Here is a 13,095-nt window from a genome sequence, read left to right on the forward strand (position 1 = left end):
GTGATTTTATATAAGTACTTTCATAAAAGTACTTCCATAAAAGTGCTTTTATAAAAGTACTTTCATAAAAGTGCCTTTACAAAAGTGCTTTTGTAAAAGTACTTTCATAATAGTGCTTTCATAAAAATGCTTTTATAAAAGTGACTTCATAAAAGTGCTTTTATAAAAGTGCTTTTGTAAAGTGCTTTTATAAAAGTACTTTCACAAAAGTGCTTTAGTAAAGTACTTTTATAAAAATGCTTTCGTAAAAGTGCTTTTATATAAGTACTTTTGTAAAGTATTTTCACAAAAAGTGCTTCCATGTAAAAGTACTTTCATAAAAGTGGGTTCATAAAAGTGCTTTCACGTAAAAGTACTTTTATAAAAGTGTTTTAATGAAAGTAAACACTTATGGCAACAGTTTTCTAGGTAGAGTTTCCTCAAAGAATGAAATGAGCAAGATGAGGCATGATTATTTTTCATGCTGCAAGCTACTCAATTTTTGTGCTATGAAGTTGATTTTTCATTCTAAAAAGAATGTGGTCCTTAGCAAGAATTATGTAACCAAACACTCTAATGTTATTCATTCTTGCCCATTCTTGCCTAGAATGAACAAGAATTAAGAGAATGAGGCCCACAACAATGAACCAAACGTGGCCTTAGTTACGAAAATTCCCATGGGCTTCATTCATTTTAGAATGAAAAATCAGTTCATGGCACAACATTTGAGGTAACTTGCAGCATTAAAAATAATAATATTCCATTTTGCCCATTTTCATTCTTCAAAGAATCTCTATATATATGTTTGGCATCGATGCTGTAGATACAATAGAAAATGGTGTTGCTGATGTGTGGGTTAGAAGCACAGTTTTTTGAGAAAACGATGTCTTTTTCTGTTTGGAAAAGTTGTTGCCAGGTAGGATATTTCTTAGAGCAACAACAATACTTTCTGTTTGGTACCAGTGCTCCATGTCTGTTTTCAACACTGATACCCATTATAGGAAGTCCATGTCACTGCCACATCACGTCCTTGTTGGAAGCAATAAGTTGCAATCTAAGAAAATGCCAAATCCAGCGTTGCTCCAAACCACGCCTTCTTGATTTTCAAGGCATGGCTTGGAGCACCATTTTTTATGGAAAAACAGTTTCAAACAAACAGGCATTCGCTGGAGCACCGTTTTTTCCAACATTGCGCTGATGTGTCACCGTTTTCTGGAGCAACAACATCGATGCCAAATAGATGCTATAACGTCATAAACTGTCAGTAGCCTAGATCTCAAAAATCGCTAGCATAGATTTTTACCAATAGACAGATGGTAGTCAAATGTCTATCTTCTACTTTTATTGTGAAAAACTTGTGCTAATAAATATTGACTATTGATCATCCGCTAGTAAAAATCTATACTAGTAGTTTATGACCATCCGAGTAGAGCTTCTTTAAAAATTTAAAATAAACAATATGAGACACAATTATATAATGTTTTACTATATTTTATGACCTTAATATATTATCTTTATTGAATATACTATTATCTATTTGGAAATTCCTATATCTTTTCTTCATTTGCACAATTCAGCAAACTAATTTCCTTTTAATTAGTTTTAAATAGGTGCTAATTGCTTACTTTAAATTTTTCTTTATATTTTCTCTATGCAACCAAATGCAAAAGCTTTCCTAATTTCTTGTCATTATTATTATTTTTATATTTTCTATTATTGATGTGGAGCCCACATGATTGATTTGTGTTTTGTCATTATTATTATTTTTATATTTTCTATTATATTTTCTCTACCCATTTTTTACCTATTTTTGTCCATTCTACAATTTTATAATTGCAAAAATGAGAATTGAACCAAACATGGCATTATCTTCTCAATTGTACTTATATGCCACTTTTAAAGTTCTATTTATAAAGACTCACAATTGAACATTGTGTTGGGTACTTTAAAAGGTAGGGAGCATTCTTATTCTCTCCCTAACCTCCTCGGAAAGAGACACATGTCTCTGTGGTTGAGACGTTTTTTTTCAACCAATAACTATTGTAGTTGACAAAGTTCAAAAAGAGAAGTCAAAACAAATTTTATTTAATAATAATAATAATAATAATAATTTGTACATTGTAAAAAGTATGACTGAGAGTGTGGAACTTTTCTTAACTAAAACACCCATATTTGTGTATTTAATTATGAGAATTGAAAATGTAATTTCAATTAATGCTTTTCACCTCATTTAATCCTCTCATTAAGTCTTGTATTTAAGGTATTAAATCTCATTCTCTCTTATTAAATCCTATATTTAAGACTTTTAAGTTATTTTTTTTCATTAATAAATGCTATTTAGGGGTGAGCAAACGGTTTATTCGGTTAAAAACTGAACCGGATAAACTGAAATTTTAAATGAAAAACTGAACCAAAACCATAATATTAAAAAACTGAAATAACGAAAATCGAAATTTTCGGTTCGGTTTTCGGTTAAAACCGAATTTCAACATTATATATATTTTAATATATAATATATATTATATATTAAAAAATATAGATTATACAATGTATATAATAAATTATATATTTTAATACATAATATAATACAATATAATATATTTTATACATATTATATATGTATTATATATATATTATAGATAATAAAGTTCGGCTAATTCGGTTTTTTTGGTTAACTGAATTTTTAAAACTAAAAACCACTGAAACCGAAATTTTACAAAACCAAACCAAAAAAACCGAAATTGAAATTTTTTGTTTGGTTTTTCAGTTTTAACTGAACAATGCTCACCCCTAATGCTATTAATTAGGTCTATGTCCAATAATTTTTAACAATATAAACCCATATATTTTAAAATTAACTAAAAAATGAAACCATTCTTTGTCCAAGTGATGACTAAGCAATTCTTATTGAAGTCAAATTGGTCAACCCATGAAGTCATAGTCAGATAATAAACTTTTAAATAAAATAAATATAGAAAATTACAAAATGTAGAAAAAGTTAGACATATTTATGAGATTTATTAATTAAATTAAAAAATAAGTGTAATAAACAAGAATTATTTTTATTGGTAATGAAAATAAAATACATAATCTAAAACTAGACAAAAGTGAAATTATTTTCCCGTTTGGCAGAAATCAATAGTTCAACTTTTTGGTCAAATGTGCCAACCTTTAATGTCATAATTAACATGAAAGTTTTTATCAGTTATGACATTAATTGACCGAAAAAAATCATAATTAAATAATAAAAATTAATAAAATATAAAAACATAAAAAATGAAAAAAATACATAAATTTTATAAAAAATCATTTGGACACATATATAATATCATTTATTTATCATATTAAACAAAAAGAAGTATACATAACCAAATTATTTTTATACATATAGAAATAAAAAAATATATAGAAAAAATTGAACACATTTTTAATTCTATATTTACATTACTATTAAAAATATGAATATGATTGTAGAACTTTCTTTTGACTTAAATACCCATTTTTTGAATTTAATCCTTATTTAATTGTGAGGTTTAAAATGTAATTTGAATGACTACTTTTCACCTCATTCAATTTCCTCTCTTTAAACCTACATAGTTTTTCTATAAATGAACAAAAAAAGATATATTAAGAAGATAAAACATTACAAAAAGAAGAGTCCAACTAGCCAAACAGGTTGGCCCATCAAAGATACCAAAAACTTTGTAGCTTAATATGAGGTGTTTATGTAATTGGATTCGAGTAGATACATAACTTCTAGGAGGTAGAGGTAATGTGATAATTGTAATTTTTTTCATAACTTGATCATTAGAGATAAATAACCATGTTGTTTATGAGTTTATTAACTATTCATGCACACCAGACCTAGTTCCTCCATACACTAAAAACCTGAACACCTCTACCTTTGATAATTGGCCATTACTTAACCTTACATCTTGTCAGCCCAAAATTCAGTATGTAACCTTTTGAAATCAAGTGCAAACCACATTGTTTGTGTATACATCAATTATCTTCCTTCCATGATCATTAATAATAATTACAATGTAGTCTTAGATGTTCATTGATCGTTTAATTAAAATGATAAAAATTCACCAATTGTAGCATTTGTAGCTTCTTAATATACTTAATAGATTGTTTCATCCATGAACAGAGAGTCATTGTGATAGATAAGCTTAAAGAGCTAAACATGACAAAATACAAATGCCCTGCATCGTTGCAATTTTTGCCCTAGCTACATTCTAAGGATCCATAGTTACACATTCATTGAGCCATATTGCATAACCTCCACAACTCGTATAACCCTAGCTCAAGCTCATAACATCCTAATATAAGCCTTCGGAGGCAACCCCTTAAATAGGGGTGCAAGTCGGCTTGGCCCACTTTAAAAGTGTACATTGTTTCGAGCTTAGGCTTCAAATAATTGTATCTGTGCATTAGAAGATTGGTACATCAACACAATGCCCCAATAGGAAATCTAGATTAAGTTAAGGAGTGGATTAGTTGGAGACAAAAGCATACAACTTGGCTGAACTACCCTATCACGGTTGAGCATGCTAGTGTTCAGTACAGTTGGGTCCCAAATGGGGCCGATAGTGAGCATTGACATGTTCAATTGTGATAGTATAGGTAGTTCAGCCGGGTGTGTATCTTTTGTCTCCAACTCATCCGGATTGGACAGGATATGCCTCAAGAAAGGGAATGGTACCAAGAGTGGTGGGGGTATTGTAGGTGAAGGCGCAGACAGGGGCTCCATTGGCTTTTGGGAAATGTTTAAAAAACCAACCTAGAGGCTGAACCGTTTGTTCCTCCGAGTACATACATACACACATGCATATATATGTATATATATATATATATATATATATATATATATATATATATATATATATATATATATGTGTGTGTGTGTGTGTGTGTGTGTGTGTGTGTGTCTATGTGTATAAATATATATTTTAGCAATAAATAATGTATAAATATGTTTTAGATATGTTATATGTATTATTTTATATTTAATATATATTTTTAATTTTTTATTTATAAAACTATTAAAAATTGCAATTTGAAACCAAAAATGGTTTTTTTAGAGAAAATAGCGGGCCTAAGGTGCCTTGGGATGCATAAATCTAGAAAAGTTACCCAAAATAAAAAAATCACCCCAGCTTGGACATCAAAGTGCAAAGTTATTGCCTCCGAAAGTTTGCATGTATTCATTATGCAACCCGTGACTAATCACCGAGTTGAACGGATCAACGGTCGATCCGCACAGGTTGAATGGTTCTTGACCAAGTCAACGGTTTTTTTATCTATGATGGGTCTTGGCTGAATTGCACATGAAATCTTGGCCAAGTGACAGTTCGAGCATTGCTTTTGGGCATGGTAGTGGCTATGGTTCTTACCACGGAAGGAGTTCATATGTTGCTCTTGTCAACAACTACCAAGTACTGAACATAATGGTCTAGCGATAAATTGCAATTACGATACGGGTATGACTATATAAATAGGGGTGGAGCCAAGTATATTGGTGGGGGTCCCCCCCCCCTCTCCATCAAAATGTTAAGGATCATTTCTAATGATCTAATGATCCTCAAACTCCCAAAATTAAAAAAAGAAAAAATTGTTTATTTTTCTTTAAAAATGTTGTGCTAAACCCAAACTTTCCTGCCCCATTTCTCTCTAAACCCTACTTTCTCAACTTCCTATTTCATTTTCTTATTTAACTTGGCCCCTTCAGAAAAACAATTCTTGGCTCCGCCACTAGGTATGAAGGTGATTTTGATTAATCTTATCTTATTTGATCTCGTTTAATGTCTATCATTGTGTAACAAGAAGATGAATTGAGCCTTTATTTTGTTGGTAAGTTGTGCTTCCCGGAAAATTATGTTCTAACTAATTATTTTAGGACAAAATCTGTGGTGTATCAAATTGTGAATTAGTGATTACATGTCATAATTGATATCTTAAGTCGTTAATAATGTATTGATGGCAAAGTATACTTGTGAGTAGCGGTGTTAACCATATTCGAAATTTTGATTTTGAATTCGAGATTCGATGTGATTGAATTGAATTCAAATAATTCAAATATCATAATCGATCGAATTTGGAAACGATCTTATTTGATTCGATAAATATCCAAATTCAATTGATTATTTAATTCTTAATATAATGCATGAAGTATTTAAACATTTTATATAATGTATATATAATGTTTAAATTATATAAATACTTTATATATTTATATGCTTTATATAAATAAATGATTTATTTTATATATATTAATTACCTAAAATAATCAATCGTTTGAATTTGAATTGAATCAAATATTTCAATATTTAATCAAATTCAAATTCAAAATTGATTTTCATCATCCGTTAGATATCAAATTTTCTAATCAAATTTGAATTTGGATATTGTTGGATTTGATTCAAATTCAATCTATTTACACCCCTACTTGTGAAATATGAACCATTAGACTCTTTACTCCTATTTTAAAAATTAATAACCACATGTTTTTTCCTTAATAGGATTATACACCAAGACCAAGGGTAGCTCAACACCCTAGAGATCACATTGACGCCCCATAGAGGGTGCCCCGCAAACGCCACACATGCACATCTCAACATGCATTGGGAACATCTCCTATACTTATCATGGGGAGATGTTCCCAATACACTCATGGGAGGTGCTAAGGGGCGCTTGTGGGGCACCTCTGTGGGGTGCCAATCTGGTCTCAACCCCTAAGGCCCAAACCCATAACCCCCAAACCTAGTACAAGGAGGATTGGATCCCAAGTCCGAAGTCTCTTCTACCAACAAGACCTTACCATCTAGCCATTTGGCACCTTGAATAATAATAACCACATGTTTTTCATCAAGAAAAGATACACTAAGGCCCCAATTTGCTTTTCCATAAGTTACTTACCCAGGTAAATGCATATATTCAGATAAGTGCATTTACCCATGTTCTTTTATTTTCTAGGTAAATAAAACAATGACTTTTAGCCCTAAAATTCCATTATTAAAAGGGGAATTTTTGTCCCATCCAAGTGTTAGAAACTTTACACCAGATAGAAAAGTTATTTACCCAGGGAGATGGGTATCATTTATCTTGGTAAGTGATATCTAGGAAAATAAATTTTCCTTGGTCCCCACATAAATCTCAAAAAAGAACATGGTTTTCTTGGTCAATGGGAACCAAAATCCCATTGACCAACTTCTCCCCCCCCCTTAAAATCCAAAAAATGAACAGACATTAAGGCCCCACTCACTTTTCGGTAAATTAGTTACCCGGGGTAAGTGCATTTACCCATGTTCTTTTATTTCCCAAGTAAATAAGACAATAATCACTTTATCCATAAAAATTCATTATTAAAAGGGGCATTTTTGTTCCATCCAAATATTGACAACTTTCCCTCAAGTGGGAAAGTTATTTAGCCACCTAGGATATGGGTATTACTTACTCGGGTAAGCGATACCTAGGAAAATAAATTTTCCATGGTCCCCACACAAATCTCAAAAAAGAACATGAGTTTCTTAGTCAATGGGATTGTGATCCCATTAACCAACTTTCCCCCTCTCAAAATCCAAAAAAAAGGACGCCCTTAAGTTTATGTGTCACAAGTCCAACCTAGTATTTTAATCTTGATAGGGCTTATCTTCACAAGACCATGCTCACATCATACTCACACCCACTTACAACTGTGCATTGAGAATATCTCCGTACTTGAATGTTTTTATTCATGGGGAAATATTCCCAATGTACAATGACAAGTGGCTGTGAGGACCATGTGTTCTCCACTCCAAATCTGCTACCCACATCTATACCCATAGAACATTGTCACTATGTATTGGGAACATATCACTATGAATGAAAAGAGAGATATTCCTAATGCACAACTGCTATGTTTCGTGGGTAGGGATGTGGGAACAACTAGTGGGTAGCATATCTGAGCCCATGCTCTTCACACTAACCTCCCAACTGCACATCAAGAACATCTCCTGTACTTCATGTTGTTATTCATAGAAGCCCCGACTTGCTCCTTACACCGACCTCACAACATGTATCAACTGACATCGAAAACATCTCTCGTTCTTGTATATTATTTATTCATGAGAAATGTTCCCAATACACAGTAAGATGTGGCTGTGAGGATAGTATGAGGAGCATATCCAATTTTTTTATTCAGGAGATATTCCCAAAACATGTTGGGATAGGGCTGTTGTGAGTAGCTGTTAACGGGCTCCCTAACACCCGATCTAACATCAAACCTGAAAATCTCGAATTTGGATGCATTATTTTATATAACCAAATCGAAGGCAGATGGAACAAATGAACTTTGACTATTAATCGGATTGAACTCGGATGTAACTCCATTCGATTCAATGAGGATCTGACTCCGATTGATATATGCATATTATACGTTCCCAATACATGTTGGGATAGGGCTGTTGTGAGTAGAGATGTTAACGGGCTCCGAAACTCTAATACCCGATCTAACATCCAACCTGAAAATCTTCAATTTGGATGCATTATTTATATAATCGGATCGAAGTCAGATGGAACAAATGAACTTTGACTATTAATTGAGTCAAACTCAAATGTAACTCCATTCGATTCAATAAGGATCTGACTCCGGTTGATATATGCATATTATATATTTTTGTAATGTCTTTTCACTTTTCTTCTTCTTACATTTGTAATATACCATAACTTTTAAGGGTAAATATGTAAATATACAATACACTTATCTCATTCCCATCGACAATGGAGCACTTGATAGTCGAGACCAAACCCTATTCCACTGAAAAGAAGAAAGGGACCAATGTAGTTGTGTCTTCTCCCTCTCCGAACCCCTGCTATCTTTCTACTGATTACTGCAGTGGATATTTTGGTGTTTGCCATTTGGAATCATGTAGTTGTCTATTTTATCATTCTTAGTTTTGGCCCTTAGATGATGAAACCCGTGTTGTTTCTCTTGCCGGTTGTCACTCGTCGTCTATCAAACCAGAGGACGGATGGAGTGACTTCACCACTATAGGAGCGGCAAAAGGCTATTTTCATGGCTACAAAGATCATAAAGAAGATTGGTTTTACAAAATCTCTTTTTTTTTTTTTTTCTTTTTGCAAGTTCGAGGATGAATGGAGATAAGAAGACGATGTGGCAAGACGCTGGTTTCACAACGATAGAGTAGATTGGCTTTACGATGACTTGTAGGTTGAGGATGAGTTAGATTTGGTTCGTTATGATTAGATGATATACAATTTTTCTGTTTTTTTTTTGTTTTGGGAAATTTTCTTAAAGTACCCCTATAGTTTTAGGAAATTGGCTAACTCTACCCTTATTGTTTAGATATTGTCTTAAAATACCCTCCAAGTTTTATGACAATTGATATCATCATTAAACACTAATAGAAAAAAATGTCTAATTTGCCCTCTACAGTTCCTCAAATTTTCAAAATATAACCCACCTACCTAATGAAAACTTTCAAGTTTGGGTGACAAATCATTCACCTAGGTTGTGCAACAAAAAAGGAAAACTATAGGAGCAAAGCAAGAAATCTACACTGACCTCATCCTCATCTTCGAACTGATCGTACAGTCCGGTGTCGTAGAGTTCAAATTCTATTACGTTTTCGTCGTAGTAATGGAAAGGGAAGGAGGATTCAATGGTTTGTGTTACTATTCCATTCACCATTTTTGAAATATTTCTAAAGTTCAAACTTTTTAAACTAGAAGAAATAGAAAGAGTCAGAGTCTTGGAAAGGTGGTTAAAGAAAACTAACTAAGGTGGTATTTGGTAGCGCTGGATCGACCTTGGGACACCAGAACTCAACCTTTGGAGTTTGAAAACTCCAAACCATTCAGCGGGTTTGTTACCTCCAAACACACTTAGAGGTAGTGGACGATATTTTGTTCCCCAAAATACCCATCTTTTCTTTCTCTTCTTCTTCTTCTTCCCTCATCTCCTTCTACTCTATTCTTCTTCTACTTCTATAACAATGATCATCAACTGTCCTTGTAACAACCTGATAGGGATCGCCAACTGGCCTTCTTCTTCTTCTACACTACAATGAACCATCGCCAACTATCTATATTCTTTATAACAGGGATGGAGAAAGAAAAAAAGAAAAAAAATAATAATGACAGAAAAAGTGGAGGAGGGGGAACGAGAATGAGGTAAAACAAATGGAGACTTGGAGAGATTGGAAGAGGAGGAGTAGCAACAGTGTTCTTACCATCGCTGCTCACGAAGCATAGTAGATGTGCCCCCTTTAGAAACAAAAGGAAAACATTTTTTGAGAGAAAAAATTCTCTTAACTTATGTGTGCCCCTTTCAAAAATTAATAAAAAATAATTGATCCCCAACCCTTGTTTTCCTTCTTCACACGGTTAAACTCCATTTTAATATTTCTATTTATATTTTTTCTCTTTTTCTCTTTCTTTATAATTCTAATATTTTCTATAAAGAAATTAAGATGAATTTTTTATTAATTTAATTTGCTATTTTTAAATTTCTTTTATCATATTCATTTATTGATTTACCATTTAATAATGTTTTTGTACTTATTTTATGGTGTGTAATTATTTTATTAAAATAATTGTAACATTTTAATTATCATTAATAGTATATTTAATATCTTTTACTTATTGATTAAGAAAATTTTGATATCTTATGCTTTTTAAATAATAAAGGAAAATTTTATATCTTACATTATTTTTCATAACAATATTTTATACTTATTTTTTATTATTTTTAATAGTATGATTTTATTAATTTTTATTTTTTAAAGTTTTTATTGTTTTTATAATATTAATCTTTTTTATTACTCTTTTAATATGTATTTTAATCATTTTTGTTTATTTTTTATCTAAATAACAACTTTGAGGAGTAAATTTGTAAAATACACAATTTTCAAACATTATAACGTTCATATTATTGAATAACTCCATTATATTCAGATGTCTTCAAAAGTGGAAAAGAATATCTTCGATGAATGCTTTCAAAGCTTTTTTGGATGTATTTTTGCTTTTCAGACTTCAGACATCAGATTTATCGAACATCACCTAAGTATAGCAGAGCTGACACCACCATCACCTTTCTTCCTTCACCGAAAAGGAAAAGTTACACCTGAAGAACGACTGGGGACTCCAATGTTTCAGTATTGTTGGTCGTATGACTCGATAATTAGTTGATACAGTAGCAAATTCCATTTACAAACATAGGGGACTTAGAAAAACTTCACCAATTGAAGACGGTGACGGAAAGAACTGATTTGTGTCGGATTCTGATATTGTGAGTTCTTTAATTGATTCCGTTGTGGAATCCACTTGATTTGTATTGGACTCTGATATGCCCAATCTGCCTTACTTTCAAGCAATAGTGAAGGAATCCCTTCGGATGCATCTCCCCGAAACCCTACAAAGTAATGGCGAATTTCCACCTTCTTTTCCATGGCTACCAACTTTACCTCAGTTGAGGTTTGTTAAAAACTAATTATCCAAACAAGATGAAATGGCGATATCAATACCACCACCACCTTCTCTACCGTCGGTGATGATGCTGCCTTTTCCAATCTCAAACTTAGACGTAGAAGAACATCATCCTCTCTCCCTACCCAAAGGTTTGTAAAAATTGGGATCGAAAAGCTTTTCTAAGAACATGTCGAGAAAGGGACTATATAAGTTACGTGATGTCACATGTTAAGAGAGTATGACGGAAAATTAATCGTAAGAGAGATTTTAGACAAATGTAAGAAAATTTAAGAATACTTTTAAGACATTAAATAGAATTAGTCAATTTCATACGGATGAAATCCGAAATCCGAGACATCCAATCGAATTCGAATTCGAATTGGCCTCCCATTCATCCAATTGGAATTTGGATCGAATGAGTTCGGCTTCAGTACAGACAGAGTTGATGCGTACATCGTTCGCGCAGCATGAATATGTGCCACGCGTCCTTAAAACGTGTGCATTATAAAAATGTGTGAGGTATTTCCCTCTCGCCCATACCGAATTGAACCCACGCTGCATGTTGGTTCTCGAACTCGCATACATGGACCGGGTCGCCACGTTTCTCTCTCCTCCGCAGTCCTCATCCTCTCTCTCCCTCTCACTCCCGTCCAGGGTCAGGGTTCTACCTTTCAACCAGCTAGTGACCAGAGCAACCGGCAACGTTGAGAATATGTTTTGCTTTTGCTTCATAGAGTCTCAATGGCAGGGTTCTTTTATTTGTTTGATGTTTAAATGATAGAGTTATATTCTATTTCATTTGTAGCTTAAGAAACAAGTTTATGAGAAATTGAGAATGTACATTCTGAAGATTTGGCGTTATTTACTTGCCAATTGCGATGTGGATTTCTATAATGTATATTGTAGTTGGTGAAAAATACGAATGAGCTGAAGCCATTTTTATCTGCAATTGTGGCTTAAGATTAGGACTCTCATTACCCGTCACTTTTTTAGAGTTTCTGTATCTTGAAAGCTAGAAAATAACCATGAATATCAACTTTCACAACACTTTTTTCTTTTGAAGTTTTGGTTTTAAACGAATAACTTGCTAAAAATTATATAAAAAAAGTATAATTCAAAAGTTGAAAGACAGAAGATGTCTTTCTAGCAATGTTGATGAGAAGAATCTTAAATTCAATTAAATCAGGGTTGTTGTATTTGGGGCTGTTGAAAGGATCGCGAGTTACCTTTGTTAGTGTAAAAACTAAAAAAAAACTCTCTTATTAAAAATTGAAATTGGTAATGCCAAATCTTCGAAGTGGAAGATCCCCACCTTAAATTTTAGTAATTGAGAGAAAATTATACTTGGTTCGTGGGACATATAAATTTTACCTATAAATTATAATAACCAGCACATAACAAGTTGAATACAAATTAAAACTCGATCAATTAGACCATCCAAAAGAATAAAGGGACAAAAAGAGAGTTGGGTTCAGGACTTAAGAACTTCAGAATGTAAATAAGCGGACATTTCATTACAATTGAAATAGCTGAATTGAAGGACATCTTGCTTTATCTTATTTATAAATTATCCACAAACTTTTATTTATTTATTTATTGCTTGAGGCTTAGGCCTCACCCCTATCACTGCCTTAGCTCCTCCTTCAT

This window comes from Nelumbo nucifera, chromosome 1 (assembly GCF_055504915.1).
Source record: "Nelumbo nucifera cultivar China Antique chromosome 1, China Antique-T2T, whole genome shotgun sequence".
Lineage (NCBI taxonomy): Eukaryota > Viridiplantae > Streptophyta > Magnoliopsida > Proteales > Nelumbonaceae > Nelumbo > Nelumbo nucifera.